Consider the following 12,953-nt stretch of genomic DNA (forward strand, 5'->3'; position numbering starts at 1 on the left):
GAACAAGGACAGAACAGACCATTAGTTGCTCATATGCAATTTCAGGTTGAAGTTGAAGAAAACTAGAACAAGTCTACCAGAGCCAAAGTACAAACTTGAGTATATCCTACCTGAATTTAGAGACCATCTCAAGAATAGACTTGATACATTGAACACTAATGACTAAAGACCAGATGAGTTGTGGAGTGACATCAAGGATATCGTACACGAAGTAAGCAAAAGGTCATTAAAAAGACAGGAAAGAAAGAAATGACCAAAATGGATGTAAGAAAAGACTCTGCAACTTGCTCTTGGATGTCACATAGCTAAAGCTAACAGAAGAAATGACGAAGTAAAAGAGCTGAACATATGATTTTAAAGGGTAGCTCCAGAAGACAAAGTAAAGTATTATAATGAAATGTGGAAGATCTGGAGATAGAAAACCAAAAGGGAAGAAAACTGTCAGCATTTCTGAAGCTTAAAGAACTGAAGAAAAAATTCAAGTCTCAGGTTGCAATTTTGAAGAAATCTATGGGCAAAATATTGAATGATGAAGGAATGTAACCCAACGAGGGTGGGTCCAGCCCAGTGCTACCCCTTGAGTCAATTAAGGGACACTAGGCCTTCGAGAAAGAGAAAGTAGCTGTTATTGCAAGGCAGTGAAATAAGGAGTTCAGAGGCTGTCTCAAATCAAGCTCCCTGATGTTGGAGATTCCAGGGTAGTCATAACCCAGTGCTGTCAAGTCAATTCCGACTCATAGCAACCCTATAGGACAGAATAGAACTGCCCCATAGAATTTCCAAGGAGGGCCTGCTGGATTCAAACTGCCAACCCTTCGGTTAGCAGCCATAGCACTGAACTACTGCACCACCAGGGTTTCCAGGGTAGTTATAGGGTTCAGGATACAGAAGCTATGCATAATTCATGAAGCTTCTGAGAATAAGAGGTTAATTCCAAGAACTAATTAACATGTATGGGAGTGCAGTGTCATTGCTGCTAGGAGGTGTGTTTTTGGGGTGTGATATGTGACATTTATCTAAGGACAGCTTTGCAGTTTATTGCACATGTTTGAATGCAGTGGAAGCAGTGAAGTAGCATTGGGCTGCTACACAGGATGCCTTATCAGGAACTAGTTGACCACAGACCCTGGATGTGATGGATGGAGGGGGAGCAGTTTTACCCTGATAGTTACACAAAGCATCAAAAGAAGGTGGAAGGAATACACAGAATCACTGTACCAGAAAGAATTGTTCAATGTCCAATCATTTCAGGAGGTAGAGCTATGATTAAGAACCGATGGTACTGAAGGAAGAGGTCCAAGCTGCACTGAAGGTATTGGTGAAAAAAAAAAAAAAAAGCCTCCATGAATTGACGGAATACCATTGAGATGTTTCAACAAACAGATGCATCGCTGGAAGCACTTACTCATCTATGCCAAGAAATTTGGAAGACAGCTACCTGGCCAACTAACTGGAAGAGATCCATATTTGTGCCCATTCCAAAGAAAAGTGATTCAACAGAATACAGAAATATTGAACAGTATCATTAGTACTACACACAAGTAAAGTTTTGCTGAAGATCATTAAAAAGCTGTTGTAACAGTACATCGACAAGGAACTGCCAGAAATTCAAGCTGGATTCAGAAGAAGACATGGAATAAGGGATATCATTGCTGATGTCAGATGGATCCTGGCTGAAAGCAGAGAATACTAGAAAGATATTTACTTGTGTTTTATTGGCTATGAAAAGACATTCAGCTGTGTGGATCATAATGAATTTTGGATAATATTTTGAAGAATGGGAATTCCAGAACACTTAATTGTGCTCATTTGGAACCTGTGCATAGACCGAGAGGCAGTCGTTCAAACAGAGCAAGGGGATACTGCATGGTATAAAAGTAAGAAAGATGTGTATCAGGGTTACATTCTTTCGTCATACTTATTCAATCTGTGTGCTGAACAAATAATCAGAGAAGCTGGACTATATGAAGAAGAATGTGGCACCAGGATTCGTGGAAGACTCATTAACAGCATGTGATATGAAGATGATACAACCTTGCTTGCTGAAAGCCAAGAGGACTTGAGGCACTTACTGGTGAAGATCAAAGACTACAACCTGCTGCATATATTACACGTCAATATAAAGAAAACAAAAAACTCCACAACTGGACCAATAAGCAACATCATGATAAGTAGAGAAAAGATTGACATTGTCAAGGATTTCATTTTTCTCATATCCACAGTCAATGCCCATGAAAACAGTAGTCAAGAAATAAAATGATGTATTGCACTGGGCATATCTACTGCAAAAGTCCTCTTTAAAGTGTTACAAAGCAAAGATTTCATTTTGAGGACTAAGGTAGGCCTGAGCCAAGCCATGATATTTTCAATCACCTCATACACATGCAAAATCTGGACAATAAGTAAGGAAAATGGAAGAAGAACTGATGCCTTTGAATTGGAGTGTTGGCAAAGAATATTGAATATACCATGGGCTGCCAGTAGAACAAACAAGTCTATCTTGAAGAAATGCATCCAGAGTGCTCCTTGGAAGCGAGGATGGCAAGACTTCATCTCCTATACTTTGGACATGTCATCAGAAGGGACCATTCCCTGCAGAAGGACATCATGCTTGGTAAAGTAGAGGGTCAGCAAAAAAGGGGGAGACCCTCAAGGAGACAAACTGACAGAGTGGTTGCAACAATGGGCTCAAGCATAGCAACGATTGTGAGGATGGCACAGGACCAGGCAGTGTTTCATTCTGTTGTATAAAGTTCCCCTATGAGTCAGAAACAACTCAAAGTCACCTAACAACAACAAATTAAACTGTGAAGTACCTTTTTTTTTTTTTTTAAACCCATTATGTTGACCATACAGAAGAAGAATCGATGGATTCAAATTGTGGTGTTGGCAAAGAATATTGATTATACCATGAACTGCCAGAAGAAGGAACAAATCAGTCTTATAAGATATGAAACCATAATGCTCCTTAGAAGTGAGGATAGTGAGAGTCTGACTCACTTACTTTGGACATGTCATCAGGAAAAACCAGTTCCTAGAAAAGGACATTATGTTTGGCAAAATAGCGGTCAACAAAAACAAAGGAAACCCTCAGTGAGATGGACTGGCACAATAGCCAAAATAATGGATTCAAACAAACCAACAATCATGAAGATGGTGCAGGACTAGGCAAGTTTCATTTTGTTGTACATAAGGTTGTCAAGAGTCGGAGCTGACTGGACAACAACTAACAACATCAATGAAAATGTTGGCCAAAAAAAAATTGGTAATAACCAGTTTGGAGAGGTGTGTGTGGCAGCACATTCTGATAAAATGTCAGTGGATATATAAATTTGCTCTACCTTTTGGGAGGGTGGCCTTCATTAGCTATGAAAATAAAAAGCGTGCTTGTCCTGCAGCCCAACAACTCTCCTGCAGTGCATGTCTTCTACAGAAATATTTGCTTATTTGCTCAAAGGTGGGCTTATAAGAATTATCTGCTCCTGAAAAAATAGGAAACCAAGGTTGTGCTTTGGTGGGGACTGTTTAGGATTATGGTGCACCCACCTGATCTGTACGAGACCAGAGCTCCATGGAGCAGAAAAGGATGTGGTCAGTTCTGGTGCCCTCAGGTAGCCACAGATTGGGAGGCCAAGCCCTTAAAGAGCAGTTGTTTTCAAGTTGTACACCTACATAGCTTACATTTTTTATCAGCATGTGCTTTCCTGGTAATTTTTACTCCTTCCTTACCAATTTGGATGCCCTTTATTTCTTTTTCTAGTCTAATTGCTCTGTCTAGGACCTCCAGTTATGATAAAGGGCATCCTTGTCTGGTTCCCATTCTCTCTCCATTTCGGATGATGTTGGCTTTGTATAAATGCCATTTATTATGTTGAGGAATTTCTCTTCTATTCCTGTTTTGCTGAGAGTTTTTTCATGAATGTGTGTTGGACGTTGTCAAATGCATTTTCTGCATCGATTGATAAGATCATGTGGTTTTTGTCTTTTGTTTTATTTATGTAATGTATTACATTGATTGTTTTTCTAACGTTGAGCCATTCCTGCATATTTGGTATGAATCCCACTTGGTCATAGTGAATTATTTTTTTTTATATGTTGTTGAATTCTATTGATTAGAATGTTGTTGAGGATTTTTGGATGTAAGTTCATGAGGGATATTGGCCTGTAATTTTCTTTTTTTTTGTGGTGCCTTTTTACCTGGTTTTGGTATCAGGGTTATGCTAAAATCATAGAATGCGTTTGGAAGTATTCCATCCTTTCCCATGCTCTGAAATACCTTTAGTAGTAGTGGTGTTAACTCTTCTCTGAAAGTTTGGTAGAATTCTCCAGTGAAGCCGTCAGGGCCAGGGCTTTTTTTGTCACTGTTGTTGAAAGTTTTTTAATTACTTTCTCAATCTTTTCTTTTGTCATAGTTTATTTAGTTGTTCTTCCTCTGTTTATGTTAGTTTAGGTAGGTAGTGTGTTTCTAGGAATATGTCCGTTTCCTCTAGGGTTTCAAATTTGTTAGAGTACAACTCTTCATAGTGTTCTGCTATGTTTCTTTTAATTTCAGTTGGGTCTGTTGTGATATCACCCATCTCATTTCTTATTTAGGTTATTTGCTTCCTCTCCTGTTTTTCTTTTGTCAGTTTGGCCAGTGGTTTATCAATTTTGTTGATCTTTTCAAAGAACCAGCTTTTGGTCTTGTTAACTCTTTCAATTGTTTTTCTATTATTTCCCGGTAATTTTTGAAACAATAAAAACAATTGAGAGGCGGAGCCAAGATGGTGGAATAGACAGAAACTTCCGGCAACCCCCCTTTACAACAAAGACCCGAAAAAACAAGTGAAACAAGTATGTTTATGACAAGCTAGGAGCCCTAAGCAGCAAAGGCAAGCTCAGAAAATGAACTGGTGGGCAGGGGGAGGAAGAGATGGTTCAGAAGCGGTGAGGAGTTACCAGACCTGAATCGCGGGGAGCCCTCAGGCACCATTCCCGAAGCAGAGGTGGTGGACTTGTAGTAGCGTTCAGCCACAGTTTCCTCAGGGAGAAGCAGCCAACTGCACAGCTTACACACACCTCTGGAACCAGCGAACAATGGCTCTCTCAGCAAAAGCTAAGCACTGGCTTATATTTTACCGCGTTACCCTGCCCCCAAGCCAGCTTCAGCGGCTGAATTCCCTGGGCTTGAGATAGGACCTGTTGAGCACCTAGAGCCATCCTCCCAGCCTTGGAGAAGGAAAAAATTTGTAATTGGGGGAAAATATAATTTGCCAGCTCCACTAACCAGGGGAGCTTAGGGCAGAAGCAGCTCCTGTCTAGGCATAAATGGTCCGTGGACTTTGAGTACCTTTCTCCTCTGCATGGACCTGTGTGGGCCTATTTCAGGAGAATAGGCCCTTGTCAGCAGGCTCCAGCCGTTTCAGCTGTGCAGTGGAGAGGTAAGTGTTTGATGTTTGACATTGCTTTGCCTATTAAACAGGGTCCTCACCTACCCACATCAAGGGCCTAAGAACTGGTAGCTTCACTCAGGTCACCCAGCCACCCACGGTAGGGGTCCAAGGGTAACTGGTACCTCCCAGTCCTCACAACCAAAAACATTGGGTGCCCATGATCTGTCTGCAGAACCCACAGACTTGTATGCTCTAGGGATCAGGGACACGCTTTCCTCAGAGACATTTGGGGGACAATTCTAAGCTCCCTGCCTTGTTTAGAGTGTGACCTCCTGCTGCAACCATATACCGGTACCTACACCAATCACCCCTACTCCTCTAAGACTGTAGTACAGAGCCTGTACCACACACTTGATGATCAGCTACCTGGACACCTGAGCTGAATTCATACAAGAAAAGTGAATGGACTCCTAGATGGATATGCCTGATAACAACTCTAGCCATCTGGTGACAGGACATCAGAGCTCCAAAGGTGAGAATAATCAAGCTAGCACACTCAAGCAACCCATCTGGGCATAGGAAAACAAAACAAAGCAAGAAGCTATGACACAGTAAGCAAACATAAAATAAACTAATACAATAACTTATAGATGGCTTGGAGAAAACAGTCAATATCAAGTCACATAAAGAAACAGACTATGATCACCTCAACAAGCTCTCAGAAAAAAGAATCAAGGGATCTTCTAGATGAAAGTGCATTCCTGGAATTACCAAATGCAGAATACAAAAGATTAATATACAGAACCCTTCAAGACACCAGGATGGAAATGAGGCAATATGTAGAATAAGCCAAGGAACACACAGATAAAACAACTGAAGAAATTCAAAAGATTATTCAGGAACATAATGAAAAATTTAATAAGCTGGAAAAATCAGAAATTCAGAAGATTAACAATAAAATTACAAAAATAGACAAGTCAATAGAAAGTCAGAGGAGCAGAATTGAGCAAGTGGAAGCCAGAATTTCAGAACCTGAAGATTAATCACTTGGCACTAATATATCTAAAGAAAAATCAGATAAAAAAATTTTAAAAAAATGAAGAAAACTTAAGAATCATGTGAGAACCTATCAAGAGAAATAACCTACAAGTAATTGGAGTACCAGAACAGGGAGGGATAACACAAAATACTGAGAGAATTGCTGAAGATTTGTCGGCAGAAAACTTCCCTGATATAGTGAAAGATGAGAAGATATCTATCCAAGATGCTCATCAAACTCCACATAAGGTAGATCTTAAAAGAAAGTCACCAAGACACATTATAATCAAACTTGCCAAAACCAAAGGTAAAGAGAGAATTTTAAGAGCAGCTAGGGATAAACAAAAAGTCACCTACCAAGGAGATCTATACGCTGCCTACAAGAGACACACCTTAGACTTAGAGACACAAACAAACTAAAACTCAAAGGATGGAAAAATATATATATCAAGCAAACAACAATCAAAAAAGAGCAGGAGTGGCAATATTAATTTCTGACAAAATAGACTTTAAAGTTAAATCCATCATGAAGGATAAGGAAGGACACTATATAATGATTAAAGGTACGATATACCAAGAATATAGAACCATATTAAATACTTATGAACCCAGTGACGGGGCTGCAAGATACATGAAACAAAACTATCAACATTGAAAAGTGAGATAGACAGCTCCACAATAATAGTAGGAGACTTCAACACACCACTTTCAGTGAAGGACAGGACATCCAAAAAGAAGCTCAATAAAGACTCAGAAGACCTAAATGCCACAATAAACCAACTTGACCTCATAGAAATATACAGAACACTCCACCCAACAGCAACCAAGTATACTTTCTTTTCTAGTGCACATGAAACATTCTCTAGAAGAGATGACATATTAGGTCATAAAGCAAGCCTAACAGAATCCAAAACATTGAAATATTACAAAGCATCTTCTCTGACCATAAGGCCATAAAAATGGAAATCAATTACAGAAAAGCAAGGAAAAGAAATCAAACACTTGGAAACTGGACAATACCCTGCTCAAAAAAGACTGGATTATAGAAGACATAAAAGATGGAATAAAGAAATTCAGAGAATCCAATGAGAATGAAAAAACTTCCTATCAGAACCTTTGCCACACAGTGAAAGCAGTGCTCAGAGGTCAATTTATATCAATAAAACACACATCCAAAAAAAAGAAAGGACCAAAATCAAAGAATTATCCCTACAACTTGAACAAATAGAAAGAGAGCAACAAAAGAAACCCACAGGCACCAGAAGAAAGCAAATAATAAAAATTCAGAACTAAATGAAATAGAAAACAGAAAAATAATTGAAAGAATTAACAAGACCAAAAGCTGATTCTTTAAAAAAATCAACAAAATTGATAAACCACTGGCCAAACTGACAAAAGAAAAACAGGAGAGGAAGCAAATAACCTGAATAAGAAATGAGATGGGTGATATTACAACAGACCCAAATGAAATTAAAAGAATAATATCAGATGACTATGAAAAATTGTACTCTAACAAATTTGAAAACCTAGAAGAAATGAATGAATTCCTAGAAACACCTAAACTAACACAAACAGAGGTAGAACAACTAAATAGACCCATAACAAAAGAGGAGATTGAAAAGGTAATTGAAAAACTCCCAACAAAAAAAAGTCCTGCCCTGGATGGCTTCACTGCAGAGTTCTACCAAACTTTCAGAGAAGAGTTAACAACACTACTACTGAAGGTATTTCAGAGCATAGAAAAGGATGGAATACTACCAAACTCATTCTATGAAGCCACCATATCCCTGATACCAAAACCAGGTAAAGACACCACAAAAAAAGAAAATTACAGACCTATTTTTTATCCCTCATGAATTTAGATGCAAAAATCCTCAACAAAATTCTAGCCAATAGAATTCAACAACATATCAAAAAAATGATTCAACATGACCAAGTGGGATTCATACCAGATATACGGGAATGGTTCAATATTAGAAAAACAATGTAATCCAGTGCATAAATAAAACAAAGGACAAGAATCACATGATTTTATCAATTGATGCAAAAAAGGCATTTGACAAAGTTTAACACCCATTCATGATAAAAACTCTCAGCAAAATAGGAATAGAAGGAAAATTCTTCAACATAATAAAGGGCAATTATTCAAAGCCAATAGCCAACATCATCCTAAATGGAGAGAGCCTGAAAGCATTTCCCTTGAGATCGGGAACCAGACAAGGATGCCCTTTATCACCACTCTTTTTCAACATTGTGCTGGAGGTCCTAGCCAGAACAATTAGACTAAATAAAGAAATAAAGGGCATCCATATTGGCAAGGAAGAAGTAAAAGTATCTCTATTTGCAGACAACATGATCTTACACACAGAAAACCCTAAGGAATCCTCCAGAAAACTACTGAAACTAATAGAAGAGTTCAACAGAGTATCAGGATACAAGATAAACATACAAAAATCAGCTGGATTCCTCTACACCAACAAAAAGAACACTGAAGAGGACATCACCAAATCAATACCATTTACAGTAGCCCCCAAGAAGATAAAATACTTAGGAATAAATCTTACCAGAGATGTAGAAGACTTACACAAAGAAAACTACAAAACACTACTGCAAGAAACCAAAAGAGACCTACATAAGTGGAAAAACGTACCTTGCTCAGGGATAGGAAGACTCAGCATTACAAAATTTCTATTCTACCAAAAACAATCTATACAATTAATTCAATTCCGATCCAAATTCCGATGACTTTCTGTAATGAGATGGAGAAAAAAAATCACCAACTTCATATGGAAGGGACAGAGGCACTAGAAAAGTAAAGCATTACTGAAAAAGAAGAAGTGGGGGGCCTAACTCTACCTGATTTTAGAACCTATTATACTGCTACAGTAGTCAAAACAGCCTAGTACTGGTACAACAACAGATACATAGACCAATGGAAAAGAATTGAGAATCCAGACATAAACCCAACCACGTATGAGCAGTTGATATTTGACAAAGCCCCAAAACAGTTAAATGGGGGAAAGACACTCTTTTTAACAAATGGTGCTGGCATAACTGGATATCCATCAGCAAAAAAATGAAACAAGACCCATACCTCACTCCATGCACAAAAATGAGCTCAAAATGGGTGAAAGACCTAAATATAAAATCTAAAACCGTAAAGATCTTGGAAGAAAAAATAGGGACAATGTTAGGAGCCTTAATACATGGCCTAAACAGTATACAAAACATTACTAACAATGCAGAAGAAAAACTAGATAACTGGGAGCTCCTAAAAATCAAACACCTAAGCTCAACCAAAGTCTTCACCAAAAGAGTCTAAAGATTACCTACAGACTGAGAAAAAGTTTTTAGCTATGACATTTCCGATCAGTGCCTGATCTCTAAAATGTACATGATACTGCAAAAACTCAACTACAAAAAGACAAATAACCAAATTAAAAAATGGGCAAAAGATATGAACAGACACTTCACTAAAGAATACATTCAGGCAGCTGACAGATACGTGAGGAAGTGCTCACTATCGTTAGCCATTAGAGAAATGCAAATCAAAACTACAATGAGATTTCATCTCACTCCACCAAGGCTGGCATTAATCCAAAAACACAGAACAATAAATGTTGGAGAGGCTGTGGAGTGACTGGAACACTTTTACACTGCTGATGGGAATGTAAAATGGTATAGCCACTTTGGAAATCGATTTGGTGCTTCCTTAAAAAGCTAGAAATAGAACTACCGTACGATCCAGCAATCCCACTCCTTGGAATACATCGTAGAGAAATAAGAGCCTTTACGCGAACAGATATATGCACACCCATGTTCATTGCAGCACTGTTTACAATAGCAAAAACATGGAAGCAAACACGGTGCCCATCAATGGATGAATGGATAAATAAATTATGGTACTTACATACAATGAAATACTACGCATTGATAAAGAACAGTGATGAATCTGTGAAAATTTCATAACATGGAGGAAACTGGAAGACATTATGCTGAGTGAAATTAGTCAGTTGCAAAAGAACAAATATTCTATAAGACCAATATTATAAGAACTCGAGAAATAGTTTAAACAGAGAAGATAATGTTCTTTGATGGTTAACAGAGTGGGGAGGGAGGGAGGATGGGAGAGGGATATTTACTAATTAGATAGTAGATAAGAACTACTTTCGGGGACAGGAAAGACAACACACAATACAGGCAAATCAGCACAGATGGACTAAACCAAAAGCCAAGAAGTTTCCTGAATAAACTGAATGCTTCGAAGGCCAATGTAGCAGGGGCGGGGGTTTGGGGACCATGGTTTCAGGGGACATCTAAGTCAATTGGCATAATAAAATCTATTAAAGAAACATTCCGCATCCCACATTGGAGAGTGGCCTCTGGGGTCTTAAATGCTAGCAAGCGGCCATCTAATATGCATCAATGGGTCTCAACCCACCTGGAGGAAAGGACAATGAAGAATACCAAGAACACAAGGTAATTATGAACCCAGGAGACAGAAAGGGCCACATAAACCAGAGACTACATCAGCCTGAGACCAGAAGAGCTACATGGTGCATGGCTACAGGGAACACAACAGAGAACCCCTGAGGGACCAGGAGAGCAGTGGGATGCAGAACCCAAATTCTCATAAAAAGACCAGGCTTAATGGTTTGACTGAGACTGGAAGGGCCCCGGTGGTCATGGCCTCCAGACCTTCTTTTGGCCCAAGACAGAAACCATTCCCTAAGCCAACTCTTCAGACAGGGTTTGGACTGGACAATGGGTTGGAGAGGGATGCTGGTGAGGAGTGAGCTCCTTGGATCAGGTGGACACTTGAGACTATGTTGGCATCTCCTTCCTAGAGGGGAGATGAGAGGGTAGAGGGGGTTACAAGCTGGCAAAATGGACATGAAAAGAAAGAGTGGAGGGAGGGAGCAAGCTGTCTCATTAGGGGGAGAGCAATTGGGTGTATGTAGCAAGGTGTATATAAGTTTTTATGTGAGAGACTGACTTGATTTATAAACTTTCACTTAAAGCACAAAAAAAATTACATTATCTTCAAAGGTTGGGAACGTAAAAAAAAAATTGAAAAAATTTATCGTTTAATGATTCAGGACTAAGATCCAAGGAGAAGATTCTTCCAGGCATTTTTGGCATTTTGTTTGTTTCTATTGGAGAATTTTTTTTTTCTGGTCAAAACCAAAACAGTTGTCTTTTTAAACGTCTGCAAACAGAACACAGGAGATACCTGTGCAATTACCGAGCCAAGTGTAGATATTTCTTCATGAAAATGTGAGAAGGCAGGGGAACCTCTGACAGGCAATGAAGGAAAATAAAAGACATGGAGGAGATGGTAGTGATATTAGTGCCCATATTTACATAGAAGGAAATCTAAAAATCTCTTCTAAAGTTGACAGAAAAAAGAAATACAGGTCTTATGTAGCCAAAGAATACCAGAGGAAAGATGAAACAAGAATAAAATCAAGTTCAGAAGTGAAAGGAAGAATGGGAGAGAAGGCAATTGATAATTCTTGATCAACCAGGAGATATCAGTATAGCTATGTTATGCAGCATTACGGATTAATTGCCTTTAAGGAGAAAACTGGTTTTGGAATGTGTGTGGTATTCATTACAGGTCTTCTGCACTATTTAATTTTTTATACATGCATACATTAGCCTGATGAAAATTTTAAACATTGAATACAAAAATAACATCAAAGATTTAAAACCTAATCCAAATGTTTAGAAACATCCACAGTGGAAAAGAAGGACATGGGCCCATTTATTTACCTAGCTGTTGTAAATTTATTTTCAATTTTGATGACTTATTTCAAATTCATAATCATACATGATAAAATTCTTTTTGCTTAAACAAGCCCTATTACCTGTGGTTTTGAAAGTTCTCTGACAGCTACTAAAAGACAGAAAAAGATACTTAAAAGTAAAAGTAAATTTGAAAATGGTTTGTACTCACTTCATCATCATATATACTAAAATTGTGACAATACTGGGAAGACTAGCATGGCGCCTTAGCAAGGATGACTCACAAATTCATGAAGTTTTCCATATTTTTTTTTCTCTTTCTCATAACTTCATTACTGAGCTAAAAGGGTGTCTAGGGGCCATAGTACGGGGTTTCTCCAGTCTCTGGAAGGGGAAGGGAAGCTAGATCAATGGAAATAGAACAAACAGAGTGGAAACAATAAGACTGCTGACACATTGTGAAAATTGTAACCAAAGGCATAGAACAATTTGTATAAAAATTGTTAAATGGAAACTTAATTTGCTGTGAAATTTTTCACTTAAAACATGATAAAATATTATTAATTATTATTATTTTTTTTTTTACTGCATTCGATGTCAGTCTTTGAAGAACCATTAAATCCCCAAGTAAACACCCAAGGAGCACAAGGGCCCTCAAAACCCCAAGCTCTCAAAGGAAAAGTGCCTACAAGTCATAAGAAAACACACTCAAGAGAATTTAGCGACCACAAAACTGCATGTGTGATGCAAACCCAACACCATCCAGTTTATGAAGGGCAAGGGCAGCAGCCAGCC

The 12,953-nt window shown here is 38.5% G+C and overlaps 1 non-coding gene across 1 annotated transcript; it reads left to right on the plus strand.

Moving 5' to 3' along the window:
- Positions 1-12,361: 12,361 nt before the first annotated feature.
- Positions 12,362-12,468, plus strand: LOC126078630 (U6 spliceosomal RNA). The gene has a single exon (XR_007518114.1). It is a non-coding gene; the product is annotated as a U6 spliceosomal RNA (small nuclear RNA).
- Positions 12,469-12,953: the final 485 nt, after the last annotated feature.

Source organism: Elephas maximus, chromosome 6 (assembly GCF_024166365.1).
Source record: "Elephas maximus indicus isolate mEleMax1 chromosome 6, mEleMax1 primary haplotype, whole genome shotgun sequence".
Classification (NCBI taxonomy): Eukaryota; Metazoa; Chordata; class Mammalia; order Proboscidea; family Elephantidae; genus Elephas; species Elephas maximus.